Raw genomic sequence first — 18,883 nt, 5'->3', positions numbered from 1 at the left:
TAATCTCGAATTTGGAAGTATCGATAGAGGTCTCCATGAGGTAATCCGAATTTCTGACGCAGCTGTTCAAAAGACATCAGGACCCCATCTTTAAATAGGTCCCCTAGACATGAGATACCCCGGATCTCCAGAGTTTAAAAGTGGCATCTGTAAACCCCAGTTGGAATCCCCATGCTCCCACTATGTGAATGTTTTATGTGAATTACCCTCATTTTGCCGCATTATATTCCAAGCCTTAATTGTGTTTAGTATTATCGGGTTTTCACAGTGATCTGTATTGATTTTCCTCTTGTCTGAAAATAAGAGGTTAATAAGTGGGTATTTTACTTGAGAAGCCTCGATGTCCAACCAGATTGATTGTGGATCAGACAAGACCCAATCAGCTATGTAACTTAATAGGGAACTTAACTGATATTTCCTAAAATCTGGGAAGTCCAATCCTCCCCTTGTCTGTGGAAGCTGTAGCTTCTTCACCTTAATGAGGGGCCATCTATGATTCCAGATAAAGGAACCCAGCCAGCCATATAATTTACGTAGAGCCATCCTCGGCAGCATCACCAGAAGCATTCTCATAGGATATAGGAGACGGGGCAGGACATTCATTTTAATTAGTGCTATTCTACCCAGCCAGGAAATTGGAAGGTCTCCCCATCGCTGGAGGTCCTGCCTTATCCTCTCCAGTAAATGCACAAAGTTAGCCTTGTATAACTGACCAAATACTGGAGTAATAAAAATGCCTAAATATAAGAAGCCCTCCAGGGACCAATGAAAGGGAAAAAGGGATCGGTCCACTAAGTGGGGTATCATAGCAAGGCCACCTATTGGCATAGCTGCCGATTTTGAAAAATTAATTTTATAGCCTGAGAATGCACTAAATGTATTAATAACTTGGATTAGGTGAGGTACGGACATCAGAGGATTACTGAGGAATAGAAGAACATCATCTGCATAAAGGGTAATTTTATGTTTACCTGTACCAATCCTCGGGGTCGTTATATTAGGATCAGCCCGTATATCTTTCCCTGATGGCAGGCTTGAATCATATTCAAAACCCTTCTAATATTTTTGGATGATCTACGGCCCTTAATAAACCCCGTCTGATCCTCCTTTATGATATGTGGCAGTACCCTTTCTAGTCTCAGTGCTAACGTTTTAGAAAGGATTTTAAAATCTACATTTAGCAAGGATATTGGTCTATATGACATACAATCTTATGGATCCTTTCCTTTTTTAAGGATAAGAGAGATATTTGCCTCTTTCAGCGAGGGCGGGAGACAGCCCTGACTATATGCATAGTTATACATGTCCATAAGTGGACCAGCCATTATTTCTGTAAATTCTTATTAGAATTCAGCTTGAAAACCATCTGGGCCCGGTGCCTTACCGCTCTGAAGATGCCTAATTGCATCAAATATTTCTTGGACTGTTAGAGGAGCATTTAGGACCGATACCTGTTCCGGAGTTAGGCCCGGAAAGGTCAAATCTTTTAAAAATGACTGCATCCTCCTCGTCCTATCTTCACAATCCTGCGATTTTTATAATTCAGAATAAACTTCTCTAAAGATCGCATTAATCTTTTTATGATCATGAGTCAAAATACCCGAATTTTCCTTGATAGACGTAATAGTCTGAGGGGCCTTCTTTTTCTTTGCAAGAAATGCTAAGTATCTACCCGGTTTGTCGCCATATTCATATAACCTTTGTTTTGCAAATAATATTTCCCTCTTAGCCGTTTGAGTAAGCGTAGTGTTTAGAGCTGTCCTAAGGGCCGTAATCCTTTGCAATTTAATAATGGAAGGTCTATCAGTGTATGCTGTTTCAGCTGCTTTTAAGTGAGCTTCGAGCAGACGCTGTTGTTCTCCCTTCAAATATTTCTGGGTCGCTGAGTAGGAGATGATCAAATCTCGTGTGTAAGCTTTGATGGTCTCCCACATCATTGATGGGTTGCTAGCTGTACCTGAATTAATTTCTAAAAAAGTTTTAAATTCTTGAGAGAAGTACTTTACAAATTTACTATCTTTCATTAGGAAGGGGTCCATACGCCAATGCTGAGGGGATGTCCCATTGTTCCTCACCTTAGTTTCCATATATACAGCAGCGTGGTTGGAAATTGCTATACTACCTATTTTACAGGATGATATGGAATTTAAAAAAATCGAGGGGGCAAAAAACATATCAATTCTGGTATGGCATTTATGTGGATTGGAGTAGAAAGAAAAATCTCTGCCCTGTGGATGAAGACATCTCCATACATCTACTAATCTTAATTCTTTGTTCAGATCCACCAATTGTCTAGATCTGGGAGATACTCCTGCAGTATTCTTGGGAATTCTATCTATTTCCAGATCCATGATACAATTAAAGTCTCGCCCTATAATTGTATGATGGGCACCAAAAGCCATCAATTTTGAAAAGGCTTCCGTTATAAATTTAAAGGGGTGTGCCGGGGGGCAGCACAAATTTAAAATCCCATATTCCTCTCCATTTTTTAGGGCTTTGATCAAAATATATCGTCCAGATTCGTCTTTTATCTGATTTAGGATTTTGAAAGGGAAATTCTTCCGAACAAGAATAACAACTCCCCTACTTTTTGAGCTAAAAGAAGAAAAAAAGGCCTGATCAAATCCACCCTGTTGTAAGTTCAAATGTTCTTTATCCAACAGATGTGTCTCCTGTAGGAGAGCTATATCAACTCTTTCTTTTTTAAGATTTGATAATATTCTCTTCTTTTTGACTGGCGAATTATTCCCCTTGACATTCCAGGTGCACCACTTAACCGACTGATCAACCATAATCATCAGGGCAAATCAGAGACCCCTCGGGAGGGGAAACCCTATCCAGAACATCCCGAGTATAGAGCATATAAAATTTACAAAAATAAAGGCTCTCTAATACACTCACAACAGTATAATAAAAAACTATTTCTAAATAAAAAAAATAAAACGTATCTAAGTGGAGATTTTCCCCCTTGTTCCCAGGGGGTGTCACTTCCTTTCCAAAAGTCCATCATATCCTCTCCCAACCAATGCCCCACCCTTGACCCAGGCGCTCTTCAATAAAATGAGGAGAATTCAGGTATAATACAAAGCTAGAGTTAACAGTGAGCACCCTACCCCCACCCATACCAACACCCGGATATATTTGGGAATGTTAATACCATATGTAAACATATAACTATAAAATTACAACCTCAACAAATAATAATTAAATATAATAATACAAAATAACAAGGGAGAAACAACCTCGCTCCTAAAGATAGAGGTAAAATAGAATAAGGTAACCACCTCCCCCCACCAACCCCCCAGCTTATATTATATATACATATACACATACACACATACGCATACATACATACACACACATATATATACATAAAATAATAAAGGAAAACAACCCCGGGGGGGGGGAGAAAATCAAATCCCTCTCCCCACCCCCCATGATAATATTAAACAGTAAGGTAAGAAAAAAGTAAAAAAAAGGGGGCGTATATAAACCGGAGTGGGGGGAAAGGCAAACCAACATCCATTGTCTCTTACAATTTATCTAAGAGGGTCCAAAAATTCCTTAGCCTTTTCTGGTGATCCGAAGTTATACACGGATCCTTCATGGTTAAAGCGTAGCGTCGCTGGGTAGTGTAAGGAGTACTGAATATTTAAGTCCCATAAACACTTCTTCACCTCATCGAATGTCTTCCTCTTGCGGACCAGAACTGGAGAAAAGTCCTGGAATAACATGATCTTGGATCCTTTATAGATCATAGCTTAGGGGTCTTTTCCAAGATTTCTAGAAGCTTCTAGGAGTATCTGCCTCTCCCTATAGCTCTGCAGCCTGAACAGGACCGGGCGTGGGTGCTGGTTCGAGCCGGGCCCGCGTCTTGCGACCCGGTAGGCCCATTCTACCCTTACCTGGCCTGATCCAGCTTCCAGATTTAAAAGCTGTGGCAGCCACTATTCGAGGAATGCTGTAAGCTGGCCTTCCTCTTCCTGTTCGGGAAGGCCCAGCAAACAAATATTTTTTCGACGACCTCGATTATCGAGGTCATCAATGTAATTCTCTAAGGTCCGGACTCGCTGTTCGAGAGTCCGGACCTGATCCACGGCCGATTGAGCTGTAGTTTCGGAGGTCACAGCCTTTAACTCCGCCCCTCTGACTCAGCGCTCGATTTCCTGGATGTATCGGTCGTGCTTCTGCAGCGCGGCCGATAGTGAGTTCCATCGATTTTGGGATTCTTCAATAAAAGCGTCGATCTTCGCATCCAGTTTGGAGATCATTTCTATAAGGCTTGCCACTGTAGGTAAGTCCCCCCGGGACAGCTGTGGAAGCCTCTGCTGCAGCTGGAGAGGTTGGGGGAGGGGTTCCTGCTTGCTGAGAGCTGCGGGCTCCCTTCCCTTTGGTCATTTTTACTAAATATTAGATTGTTTAAATTTAATATTAAACAACTAATTAAATTAAACCGCTATTATAAATGATTTGGTGAGTGTGGTGGGGGTGGGTGACCCACTTTACCCGAGTCTTGGGAGGAGCAATATAGACTCAGACTTGCTGGGTTGCCGCCATCTTGGATCCCCTCCTTAACTGCTTTCTAATTTATTAAAAACTTGCAATTTATTTTTCTCCCGAGCATACGGCAAGCTGCCCTACAATCTCCTGAGTTGAAGAAAGATGTAAATTCCCGCAGGCATTTGTACAGTATGATTCAACAAACATAAATTCAGCTGTGAATATAATTTTAATACGTCCAGTCAGGGCTTTGGATTATATGTCAGAAGTAGGTGATGGAAGATTTGTGAGGTCATATCAATAAATGAAGAAGGAAAACACAGAAGCTTTTAAAAGTTCATTCTTGGGATAAGATGTCACTGACTGGGCTACTGTTTATTATGCATCTCGAGCTGGCGAAGGTGATGGTGACTCACATTCTTGTACCACTACAATTGGTGTGGCAAAGGCACCCCGACAGTGCTATTTGTTGGAGAGATTCAGGATTTTGACTCAACAGCAAAAGTAATATACTTTGATGTCAGAATGCTGTGCGATTTGAACAAGAACCCAGAGGGATGATGTTGCCATATCCCTCATGCCCTTGACTCACAATATTCCAGCTATTCACATTTAAAACTGTCATCTCTTGTGTTTACATTTATTTATGACATTACTGCTCACTTTCTTTCAACCTCTGGCCCTTTATGTCAGCCCCTCCTCCCAGTCCCACTCCATTGGTAGCCAGGCTTTGAATAACCTTGGTGAAATATTCCAGATTTCTCACCTTAAGTGCCCTGCATCTCCAGATTGATTTACTCCATTAAGATCTGTCATAAAAATCACTTCTCTGATCAAATTTTTGATCAATTCAAAATCTCCAAGGGCACCCATTTTCACCCTGTGTCTCGAGCACCATAGGAAATTTTTCTGTGGTAAAAGTGCAAAATGGATGTGGGTTGTTTTCATTGTTATTGTCATAAGCATGCTCAAAATCACACCCTGCAGGTTCCATGCAAACCCCTGGAGAAAAAGAGCACAGATACCCATCTTGCGTTTTGTCATTGATCCAGAGATGTTCAAAGTTGCTGAAAAAAGTTTCTAAGTTGGAGTATGTTTTGAAACTACAACTACGCAAAAAGTATCTGAAAATTAACTGTCAGTGGGCAGCTCACCTTGCAAGACTTGATTAATTAATGTTTAAGTTATTTGTCTTCCTGCACCTTGGGAGAGAAAGGAATTCAATATCAATTTCTCTCTCCCCCTCGGGTTAAGGTGAAGCATATTACTTGTCCCCTGAGAGTGATCTTAGTCATTTTTCCACACAGAATCAGAAATACACAATAGCTGTGTGAACGCAATGAATCAATAACCTTCTCTCTTTGGAGAAATCCTATGAACCTTTGATTTCGAATCAAGGATGTGCTGAATCTCCATCTTTCAAAAGATGGGCTTTCAGAGACAATTGCAGAAATAAAAACTGCTCTATAAGTATGATCTGAAACAACTATCTCATCTGCTTAAGTTCTAATATGATTTAAACTATATTTCTTGAGATTAAAAAGTAAATTGTTGTGGGAATAGGGCTCAATTATTCAGGTTATTTCAAGACATTTTCCTGGACTATTATTAACTGGAGCTGTATGAATAATCCTAACCAAGATCATACTTCAAAATTGAATTTACTGAGAAACATATATTATGGAAAAGAGCACAAATGTGTCAAAAGACACTGAAGTATAAGGTAAATTTAGAATTTTTTTTATTAACCTATCTTTCAGATGAGATACCAACTCCCTCAAGTGAATGTAAACGATGCCATTTCAAAGAGGAGGTTATCCTAGCCAATATTTATTCCTTCACCAATGCCACAAAAATAGATTATCTGGTTGTTTATCTCATTGCTGTTTGTCAGACCTTGTTGTGCCATTATTGTCTACTATCTTTCCTAACATCACAATGGTAAATACCCTTCAAAATGCTCAATTGGTTGTGAAGTGCTCTGGGATGTCAAGTTGAATGTTACATAAACCTAAGTACTTGCTTTCTTAATTGGAATCCCAGAATTAAACTCACAATTAATTTTATATTCAGAAAAGGATTCTACACAGAAATATTTTGGAACTTAAAGAAAATAACATGGAACTTTATTTGGCTGTAGGATTTCTGTCTCCCTGTTCAAAATAGTACTAGGAAATTTCTGTTATTAGCTGGACAATAACCACAATGCAGTTTTGTAGTGAAATATTCTATTATTTATAACAGCTCAGAAATCCAAGAATATGAGTCTCAAATTACGTTTGTTAATGTGACTCCAGTCATTGGAAGGGGTGCTCCTTGCCCTAATGTTGACTTCAGTCAACACTTATTAGTCTCATACCTTTGATCACCTGCAGAGACTTATTATTGAGCCTGTGGACATTCCACCTCCACCATTTGTACAATGTTTTGGTCTCCCTGCCTTTCATTGTTGCAATAATCTACCGTAGTTTTATTTTAAAAGGAAGTTACAGCTCTGTCAAACTGGCTAATCAAATACTGAAAGCATAATTAATTGTGCAATAAATCTGAACACTGATAGTGCAAAACTCAATGCTACCAAGAAACAAAAGAATGAACACAAATAATAACACAATAAAACTGCATTAAATTTGTTCCTCAAATATTAGAATATCGTTTATACAAGAGTCACCCAAAGTAAACATCTCATGCCAAATGACACAAGTCGAATTATAAACCATAAGCAGCACGCAGAAAAGGGAATGTGTTTTCATCAGTCTGTCAAATGCTATTTTGATGCAGCTATTCTCTACCCTGTCATTAAGCTCCTACCCATGCCTGCTTTTGGAGTCAATTGTTTGGTCGGTGTGAATGTTGACTGCTCACTGTGCTGTGTGCTGTGAGTCAAGCCTGCGGCTGTGATTAGAAAAACAGAATGCAAGCAGTAAATATGAGAAAGCAGACATTATAAAAAACATTGTAATAAAGTTCTTGTTCATACACAGAACCTGGTGCAAATTATCTCTGAATGTCTCTGAGGTGTGAAACACAATATCTGACAATGAGAATGGAAGACATTTTAAGCTTACCAGTTCCAGCACTTCTTCCTTCTTCACAGAGAGATCTATGCATGCCATGGGATCAATGGATCTCGTGGTTCAAAACCTTGGCCCTAATGGTGTGGATGTTCCACAGATAGCAGCAACCCACAGTAAGGTGATACTATCCATAGCCTTGGAACTGAAGCACAGTCAGTGTTTGAACAGCTCACAGAAGACATGTGAACTTTTAATACATCACCAAGAGTTCATGACAGATACTTCAGGTTAAAGAAATACTCTTCCCGCTGGAGATGCCAGGGAATTGGTGAGCTCATAAAACAATACATGACTGCACTGTAGCAATAGTACTGTGAGCATATCTGGCAAGCTCACCTTAGGAAGGTTGTTGGTTGGAGTGCAACATATGTGTACAAAAATGTTACCTCAACTTCAGGGGTTAAGTTATAAGGAATTATTACACAAATTAGGCTTGTTTTGTCTCGAATTTGGAAGTTTATCTTTTCAAGATATTAACAGGAAAAGACAAGGTAGATAAAAAGAGACTATTTCAACTGTTGAGGAATCTAGAACAGTCTGAGAATTAAGGCCAGACTATTCAGGACAGACGTTCGGAAGCACTTCTACACACAAAGGATGGTAGATATTTGGAACTCTCTGCCACAGACAGCAGTGAATGCTGGATCAGTTGTTAATTTGAAATAGATAAGCATTTGTTAAGCCAATGTATTGAGGGATAAGGGCCAAAGGCAGCTATTTGGAGTTAGGCCAGAGATCAGCCATGATCTCATTGAATGATGGAACAGGCTCGAGGATCTAAAAGGCCTGTTTCTGTTCCTATGTTCCTATATTCTACATATAAATTTGGTACAGTGATCAAAAAGTTAATTTGTGATCAATTTAAAACATAGAAAATAGGAGTAGGCATGGGCCATTTAGGTCTACTGAGTCCACTCCACCATTCAACATTATCATGGCTGATCATCTATCCTCGTGCCATACTCCTGTTCTCTCCCCAAACCTCTTGACATGTTTAGCCTCTACTAATCTATCTATTTCTTTCTTGAACATATTTAGAGACTTGGCCTCCACAGCCTTTTGTGGCAGAGAATTCCACAGGTTCACCACAATCTAATTAAAGGAATCTCTCCTCATCTTAATCAAAAATGACCTAGCCCATATCCTGAAGTGGTGAACCCTTTTTCTGATACCCCTGGCTAAAGAGGATATCATTTCTGCATTCAGTCTTTAAATTCAGGATTTTAAAAGTTTCAATGAGGCCCCCTCTCACTCTTTTAAACTCCAGTGAATTCAGTTGTTACAATCTCTTCTCATATGACATTCTGTCAATGCAGGAATCAGTCTACTGCACTTTGCTCATTCCCTCTATTGCAAATATATTTTTTTTTAGATAAAGAGATCAAAGCTGCACAAAAGACTTTAGTTGTGGTCTCAGCAAGGCTTTGAAGAACTGCAAAGTCAGAAGTCACATGACAGTAATTTATAGTCCAACTGGTTTATTTAAAATCACAAGCTTTCGGAGCACTGCTGCATCATTGGGTGAAGTGTCGAGCTTAATAAGACATGCCCTACTCCTGTAGTGAAACCGCCTTGCAATGAAGACCATGTACCATTTGCCTTCTTATTTGTTTGCTGCAACTGCATCCTTTCAGTGAGTGGTGTACAGAGATACCCAGGTCCTTTGTATGCCACCATTTCCCAATCTATCAATATTTAAATAAAGCTCTGCTATTCACTTTTTCATACTGAAGTGGATAACTTCACACATATCCTATTATGCTGCATCTGCCCACTCACTCAACTTAAAATACAATTTCCTTTTCACAACTGCATGCTGGCTTTGTGTAATGCTGTTGGTATTTTCTAAGTATCCTATTGTCACATACTTTCTAATAGATTCCAGCATTTTCCTTACCAGTGAAGTTAGGCCAACAGATCTGTAATTCCCAGATTTCTTGCTACTTCCTTTCTTAAATAGTGGAGTAACATTTGCCCCACTTCAATGTGTGGAGACTGTTCCAGAATCTACAGAATTTTGCGTTCGCCTATTGTTTCTCTGGCTATTACCTTTAGTACCTGGGATGTAGATTAGCAGAGCCTGGGGATTTATCAGTTTTGAAACAAATCAATTGCTCCACCACTTTTTTTAATTAGTACTATTTTTTTCAATTCCTCCTTCCTAATAGATCCTTGCTTCCTGAGCACTTTTGGGAAGTTATTTATGTCTTCTTCTATAAAAACAGAACCAAGGTATATCCTTGTTCTCCATTATTAATTCTTCTGTTTCATACTGTAAATAGCCTAAATTTGTCTGCACCAATATTTTCTTTTTATATATTTATAAAGGGTCTTACAAGCACACTTATTTTTCCTTGCGAGTTTACTCTCGTGTTTTATATTTCCTCTCTTAGTCAATCTCACTTAACAATGGGATATACCGAATTGTTCTTTATTAAAGCAAAATACACTACTAAATGGTGCAATAATAATTATACATTACAAGGTTTACAATCTCAAGTGACCCAGTTTACATGGACTTATCCAAAGATCAGACTGAAACTGGTGAGCAGTCCACTCTGTTTCAATCTCCAGTTGCTGTTGAGATTACTTTGTCCTGAGCGAGCTAACTATTGCTCTGAGGGAACCTTTCTTATACTCTTTTCCATTCAGACAGGCTGTGTGTTTCAACTTTGACATTGTCCAGTCTCCAGCAATTTGATTAATTTGATCACTGGCAAACTTCACAATGTGTCATCTCCAATGACTGGTTTGATCAATTACTCATGAAGTCATTTGCTTGTTTTCACAGAAAGAGGCTTTTTTTTAGTTTTAACAAACTTTGATTTCAGGCTTGTTGCTCATGCTGTTGTCATGCTTATGGACCTAATCAGCCATATGATATTTACACAGCAGAATTCCGAGATCAAACACTCTCTGTTTAGCCGATAAATAGTCCACACTACCAGGCCTGTTTTTAACAAGACGCCAGCCTTTCAGAGTTCCTGTCCATTACTGCTGAGTTGAAGCGACTTGCTTTATACACACATATTCTTTTAGACATATAAACATTAAGACCAGTGATTTTCTAATCATTAGGTCATCATTATCAAACCATTGACTTTTCAAAAGACCAGGCTTTATAGGCTTTCATTTTAAATATTCCTAACCCAGCAAATTTTAGGTTACTAAACCTATCCACACTACTTAGTTATTATTCATGGAAGGGACAAAATAGAACAAAATCAGCAGTTATTAGTGATGCTCACTTGACTCACAAAACACAATTTGATGCTCAATCGGGAAAAATGCACATTCACAGCACTGAGTTCCCTAGGTACAAAGTGACAGCAGCTGGAGTGAAGCCGGCCGACAAGAATAGCCTTAACTAACATGAAAGAATTGACATCATTCCTTTTACCACAAATTCCTATCCAAATACACAAAGGTCGCAGAAGTTTTTCAGAAGCTGCTGTGCAAAATATGGAAATGGAGCATTGCAACAGCAAACAGCATTGGGCATGTTAAAGGCAAAGCTAGCATCTCAACATTTTATTACACATGAAAATGCAAGCTATAACAGACGTGTTAGGAAATGCAAATGAAATTGTACTTGCATAGTATGTTGGAGGAAGCAAATGGCAATCACTTAAGTGTCACACCCTCTGTTAGGAACTGAATACAAATACTTGAGGAACAAGTAGGAAGCACTTACCTTGATTTATGCTTATGCACATTGGCACATGTATCCCTATTGTAGAAACTTCACTCTCTGCACTGACCAACAAGCATTGACTACATTGCCATCTGTTTCAGGAGCTCAACATTGACCTCTCTGCCTCTAAAGGTGGACAGAATTTCTTCACAGTAGAACTTTGAGATTGAGTATCTCATCGGTTCTTTGTAAGTATATGCACACTCAGTAGTTATAGAACTATCACAGGAGTATTACCAATAGCAAAGGAATTTGAGATGTGAATGTGATGATTTCACACATACAACCGTGAATCTTGTTACATGAGAGGAGTTGATGGCAGAATTTGTGACAGTGGACCGCAGAAAGTAAAATGGTACCTAAATCTCAAGATGCCTGACAAAATAGAAGAAGAAATGGTCTTGTACTACAGCATATTCAATGTGCTCACATTGGTTGATGACAGCTGTATCCTACGCAGAACTCAAGCAATTATCCAAGAGTGTTATGGCAACACATATTGCAACTTGTCCATGAATAACATCTGGGTGTTGTTCAGATTACACAATCATTGCATGAAGCAGTCTGATGGATAGCGCTGAATTCTAAAATAGAAGACCTTGCCAGAAATAGTGCAGCATAAATACTCAGCGAAAATTCTGTTCAACTGCGTCCTGCATCTATCCAATCAACTCCACTACCAACAGAATCATGGCAACTACTCCAAGTGGATTTTTTTAGAGAAGTGCAATCAGCCTGCAGCAATAGTTTTCTTTGCTTCTTGTTCATGATCTACATGGCAAATGGCTGGAAATCAACACAAAAGGTTTCATAACCATCACTTAGGTCATAGAACCATAGAGATGTGAAGAATGGAAACAAACCCTTCGATCCAACTCGTCCATGTTGACTAGATATCCTAAACTAATCTATTCCCATTTGCTAGGACTTGGCCCATATTCTTCTGAACCCTTCCTATCATATAACCATCCAGATGCCTTTTCAACATTGTAATTTTACCAGACTCCACCACTTCCTCTAGCAGCTCATTCCATACATACACCATTCTCTGCATGAAAAGGTTGCCCTTTAGGTCTCTTTTATGTCTTTCCCCTCTCAAGCTAAACCTTTGCCCTCTAGTTCTGGACTCCCCTTCCTGGAGAAATTACCTTGTCTATATACCCTATACATGTCCCTCATGATTTTATAAACCTCTACAAGGTCATCCCTCAGCCTCTGCACATCCAGGGAAACACCCCAGCCTATTCAGCATCTCCCTATAGCTCAAACTCTCCAACCCTGGCAAAAAGCTTATAAATCTTTTCTGAACCCTTTCAAGTTTCATAATATCCTTCCCATAGGAGGGAGACCAGAATTCCACACAATATTCCAAAAGTGGCCTAACCAATGTCCTGTACTGTCGCAAAATGACCCATTTACAGTTTAGATGCGTTGTTCACAAAATGGAGTTTGCCAGAGACTTGTGATACAGGTAATGGATCGCCATATGTTCTCAGCCAGTTTACAGCGTTTCTAGCAACCTACAGAACCTACCATTATTTTACATTGAGGTAAAACTCACAAGCAAATGGTGCCATTGCATGAATTAATAAGGTATTCAAAGTCTATCTGAGAGTTAGCATGTCAACACAAAAACATTTAAACAAATAATTTGTATATTACATCACAGATATTGTTAAAAGTTTATGATATACAATGATCATTATGTGGGAACTTGGATTGCAAGTACAGGTCAATAGGCTTTTGGTTTTCAATTCTGTGTAAAGACAGTTTCTTTATATTTTTCTGTATTTTGATTGTGGACTGAAATAGGAAAGGGACGGATTTTAAAACTGAAGATTGGGAAGGGATTGCTGCAGTTTTTAAAAACAAGTTACCTCACATTAACTGTAAATGTTTTTTACACTGCCACTTGTTGAAGTGGTGGGGGAAGAACTACAGACAGCCTGGAGCTGGGGTTGTGGACAAAGGGAGATTCGGCTGACAACAAGCAGCTGACTGATAACTGGTAACCACTCCACAGACCAATGTCGAAGGCTGGCTGTCTGCCAACAACAACTTGATTGGCTCCCAAGTAGTTGAACAGCTTTTGGGGTGAATCTTCAGTCAAAAGCCTTTGGACCTCCAGAAAAAAAGGTCTTTTGCAGTATGATTAAACACCCCAAACCTGAAGAAAGGCAGTTTGCTTACCCTCATCATTTGTAAGCTCTTACAAGTATGACCCAATTACCTGTACCTCCTGCAAGAAAGTGAAAGCAGCTGAAAAAGGAAGATAAAGCAGCAGTAGGAACTGACAAGCCAAAAGGAATCACCTCAATGGATCTTGTAGACAGGGACATTGAACTGTCCTTCCAGGCTTCTGCCCATAACACCCACAATTCTTTTTGACTCTATTTGGATATATTTGTAGGGAGATTTGTAAAAAGTGCAATACTCAATGCTTATGGGCGTATTCTTAAAGTTTATTCCTTAAAGCTTTTTGAAACTGATCCAGCTCCCTCAGAGCCAGCTGTCAGAGTGAGAGGATGTTTGACACTCCAGTTTATATCAGTCAGCCAGAGTTCCAATTGGACCAAGTTAACAGAGAACTCATATTCTTTGAGGTTGACCTGGCTGGCCTCATTACAGTCACTACATCCCTCCCCCTCTGAGTCTGAGGATTACAAGCTACCTTTGTAGCTCCTTTTGGGACATTTTAGCACTGGGTCAGGTTCCTCCACCTCTGGATGCAGGCAGCGTGTAATGTACAGGGGCTTGTCTCTTCCACCTGGAGTGTCTTGGAAGAAATTCATCCTCTTCTGCAGGCAGGAAATTCATCCTCTTCTGTCGATGTTGAGACAACGACATCCACTGTGTCCATCTCAGATTTTAAGGTCTCTTCAACGCTTGACAGAGAGGGAGAACCCATGGGTTTGAAACGTTTTTCTGATTGTTCTGAGTAACAGGGCATGTTTTGTTCCCACCCTGATTTCAGGTCCACAAGCTTGTTCAAGCTTCCAAGCCCACTGTTTCTTCCTCTACCGATGTCCCCACCAATACCCTTCCACTGACACACTCATTCGTTTGGCTGAACTGGTCCTCACCTGCAACAATTTCTCCTTCAAATCCTCCCACTTCCTCCAGAGCAAAGGAGTAACCATGGGCCCCAGCTACACCTGCCTCTTCATTGGATAAGTGGAACAGTCCATCTTCCGCAGCCGCACCAGCACCATTCCCCACCTTTTCCTCCACTACAACAGGGAAGAAGGGTTCACATTTTTGGATCAATTGAATCGCTTCTGGGGTAGAAGTGACCTGTACAAAAAGGGTGGATTTCACCTGAATTGGAAGGGAACTAATATACTGGCAGGGAAATTTGTTAGTGCTGCTCAGGATGATTTAAAGTGGGACCCAGGGAGATACTGAGGAAAAAGATCAATCTGAGATGGGTACAGTTGAGAAAACAAGTGATTCAAACAATCAGGGACAAAGCAGAGAACAAGATAGGACTGATAAATTAAACTGCAGTTATTTCAATGCAAGAGGCCTAACAGGGAAGCAGATAAACTCAGGGCATGGTTAGGAACATGGGACGAGGATATCATAGCAATTACAGAAACATGGTTCAGGGATGGACAGGACAGGCAGCTTAATGTTCCAGGATACAAATGTTACAGGAAGGATAAAAAGGGAGACAAGAGAAGAGGGGAAGTGTCATTTTTGATAAAGGATAGCATTACAGCTGTACTGAGGGAGAATATTCTCAGAAATACATCCAGGGAAGTTATTTAGGTGGAATTGAGAAATAAGAAAGGGATGATCACCTTACTGGGATTGTATTATAAACCCCCTAATAGTCAGCGGGAAATTGAGAAACAAATTTGAAAGGAGATTTCAGTTATCTGCAAGAATAATAGGGTAGTTATGGTAGGGGATTTTAACTTTCCAAATGTAGACTGGGACGGCCGTACTGTTAAGAGTCTAGATGGAGAGGAATTTGTTAAGAGTGGGCAAGAAAATTTGCTGATTCAGTATGTGGATGTACCTACTTGACAAGGTGCAAAACCTGACCTACTTTTGGGAAATAAGGCAGGACTGGTGACTGAGGTGTCAGAGGGGGAGCACTTTGGGGCCAGCGACCATAATTCTATCAGTTTTTAAATAGTGATGGAAAAGGATAGACCAGATATAACAGTTGCGGTTCTAAATAGGACGAAGACTAATTTTGACGGTATTAGGCAAGAACTTTCAAAAACTGACTGGGGGCTGATGTTTGCAGGTAAAGGGATGGCTGAAAATGGGAAGCCTTCAGAAATGAAATAACGAGAGTCCAGAGACAGTACAGGTGAAAGGAAAGGCTGGTAGGAATAGGGAATGCTGTATGACTAAAGAAATTGAGGGTTTGGTTAAGAAAAAGAAGGAAGCTTATGTCAGGTATAAGGAGAGATCAAGTGAATCTTTTGGAAGAGAATAAAGGCAGTAGGAGTATACTTAAGAGGGAAATCAGGAGGGCAAAAAGGGGACATGAGATAGCTTTGGCAAATAGGGTTAAAGAGAATCCAATGGGTTTTTACAAATTCATTAAGGTAACTAGAGAACGAATAGGGACCCACAAAGATCAGCAAGGCAACCTTTGTGTGGAGCCATAGAAAATGGGGGAGATACTAAACAAGTATTTTGCATCAGTATTTACTGTGGAGCAGGATATAGAAGATAGAGAATATGGGGAAATAGATGGTGATATCTTGAAAAATGTTCATATTACAGAGGAGGAAGTACTGGGTGTCTTAAAACACATAAACGTGGATAAATCCCCAGGACCTGATCAGGTGTACCCTAGAGCTCTGTAGGAAGCTAGGGAAGTGATTGCTGGCCCACTTGTGGAGATACTTGTATCATCAATAGTCACAGGTGGGTGCCAAAAGATTGGAGGTTGGCTAATGTGGTGCCACTGTTTAAGAAAGGTGGTAAGGACGAGCCACAATCCCTGGGTACATCTCTAGAGCTCTAGGGTACACCTGATCAGGTCCTGGGGATTTATCCATCTTTATGCATTTTAAGACATCCAGCACTTCCTCCTCTGTAATATGGACATTTTTCAAGATATCACCATATAGATTGATGAGCCTGACGTCAGTGGTGGGCAAGTTGGTGAATTCTGAGGGAATTTGGAATATTTGGAAAGGGATTTGGGATAGTCAACATGGCTTTGTATGTGGGAAGTTATGCCTCACAAACTTGATTGAGTTTTTTGAAAAAGTAACAAAGAGGATTGATGAGGGCAGAGCGATGGACGTCATCTATATTGACTTCAGTAAGGCGTCTGACAAGGTTCCCCATGGGAAACTGGTTAGTAAGGTTAGATCTTAATGAATACAGGGAGAACTAGCCATTTGGATTCAGAACTGGTTCAAACGTAGAAGACAGAGGGTGGTGGTGGAGGGCTGTTTTTCAGACTGGAGGCCTGTGACCTGTGGAGTGCCACAAGGATCGATGTTGGGTCCACTACTTTTCATCATTTATATAAATGATTTGGATATGAAAATAGGAGATATAGTTAGTAAGTTTGCTGATGACACCAAAATTGGAAGTGTAGTGGACAGTGAAGAAGATTACCTCAGATTACAATGGGATCTTGATCAAATGGGCCAATGGGCTGAGGAGTAACAGATGGAGTTTAATTTAGATAAATGCGAGGTGCTACATTTTGGGAAAGTAAATCTTAGCAGGACTTATACACTCAATGATGTGGTCCTGGGGAGTGTTGCTGAACAAAGAGACCTTGGAGTGCAGGTTCATAGCTCCTTGAAAGTAGAGTCGCAGGTAGATAGGATCGTGAAGAAGGCGTTTGGTATGCTTTCCTATATTGGTCAGCGTATTGAGTACAGGAGTTGGGAGGTCATGTTGTGGCTGGACAGAATGTTAGTTAGGCCACTTTTGGAATATTGCATGCAATTCTGAGCTCCTTCCTATCGGAAGGATGTTGTGAAACTTGAAAGGGTTCAGAAAAGATTTTTAAGGATGTTGCCAGTGTTGGAGGATTTGAGTTATAGGGAGAGGCTGAATAGTCTGGGGTTGTGTGCCCTGGAGCATTGAAGTCTGAGGGGTGACCTTATAGAGGTTTGTAAACTCATGAGGGGCATGGATAGGATAAATAGACAGAGTCTTTTCCCTGGGGTGAGGGTGTCCAAAACTAGAGGGCATAGGTTTAGGGTGAGAAGGGAAAGATGTAAAAGGGATCTAAGGGGCAACCTTTTCATGCAGAGGGTGGTGTGTGTATGGAATGAGCTACCAGAGGAAGTGGTGGAGGCTGGTACAATTGCGACATTTAAAAGGCATCTGGATGGGTATTTGAATAGGAAGGGTTTAGAGGGATATGGGCCAAATGCTGGCAAATGGGACTAGATTAGATTGGGATATCTGGTCAATCTTGGACAAAATGGTCGGAAGGGTCTGTTTCCGTGGTGTATATCTCTTTGATTCTGTGACTTTATGGCTTTCATTAGAACCAGATGCTTATTTTGATTGGTTCTGATTCAGATGTTGCAAAGCAATATAACTGTTCCAAACCAGATGTAGATGGACTTTTCAGAGTGTGCACTCACCTAGATACCGGCTGATGAGCTCACCTACTCAATTTAGGTCTGGTGGAAATCTTTCGCTGTTTCGAGTTTGCATACTAGCAGCAACTACATTGGCCTTCTGGCCCGGATCCGAAGAAAACGTTTTACCATTTGGTTTTGTTTTGGGGTTTTGCTATGGACTGACTTAGAGTTCCTCTGTTCAGTATATGTCCTGAGTGAGGCTGTGCAATTACCTTCACTCAAGTGGTGTTCCCTAAGCTCAGTAGTACTCCTGAGGGTGTCCCCCTCCATTGGAATACCTTGCAACTCAAATGCTCCACTTGTCACATTTTCCAATGATGAAGCCAGTTGTAGTGCCTGTTTGAAGTCCAGTTGGTTTTCAGCTAGTAGACAATTTTGCAGTTACATCAGTATTCCCATGTACTAACCAGTCTCTCACATCTCATTAAGAGTTAAACCAAAGTCACACTTTTTCAGTTATCTTAACCTTGTGAAAAAAATCCCAATAGGGATTCCTCTGGTTCTCAGATTGCAAGGTTAGATGATAGCACCTCAGAATTAAAGGCGTCTTGGGTTGTAATATTTCTTAACTAAATCCAGCTCTTGATAGGTTTTCATATCTGGTGCCTCAGTGAAACTTAGGCTCCTAATAACTGAAAAATCTGTGGGTCCACAAGCTATCAAGAAAATTAATCATTGCTTTTCATCTGCCCCAATGTCATTAGCCCAGAAGAAAAATCACATTCTTTCCACATACTGGACCCAGTCTTCTATGGCATGATCAAATGAGTCAAGGAGCTTTTCAAGTAAATTAATCTTGCCACAGCATGGGTAGCGTTAGTGTCTTTTTTGGGGATTTTTTCACTGTTGGATCGCAAGATTGTACCTTGTGACCTGCAGTGGGAAGAATGGATTATCGGGGTTGCACTGGTCAAAGTTGCTGGGGTTTGGGGTGAGGAGTTGTCAGGGCTGCTAGGCATGATAGTGTCAGGGCCAGACACTCAGGTAAGTGCTATTGGGGGGGAGAGTGTGGTAGGGTGATGGTGATC

This window comes from Chiloscyllium punctatum, chromosome 32 (genome assembly GCF_047496795.1).
Source record: "Chiloscyllium punctatum isolate Juve2018m chromosome 32, sChiPun1.3, whole genome shotgun sequence".
Lineage (NCBI taxonomy): Eukaryota > Metazoa > Chordata > Chondrichthyes > Orectolobiformes > Hemiscylliidae > Chiloscyllium > Chiloscyllium punctatum.
This window is presented reverse-complemented; position numbering follows the sequence as displayed.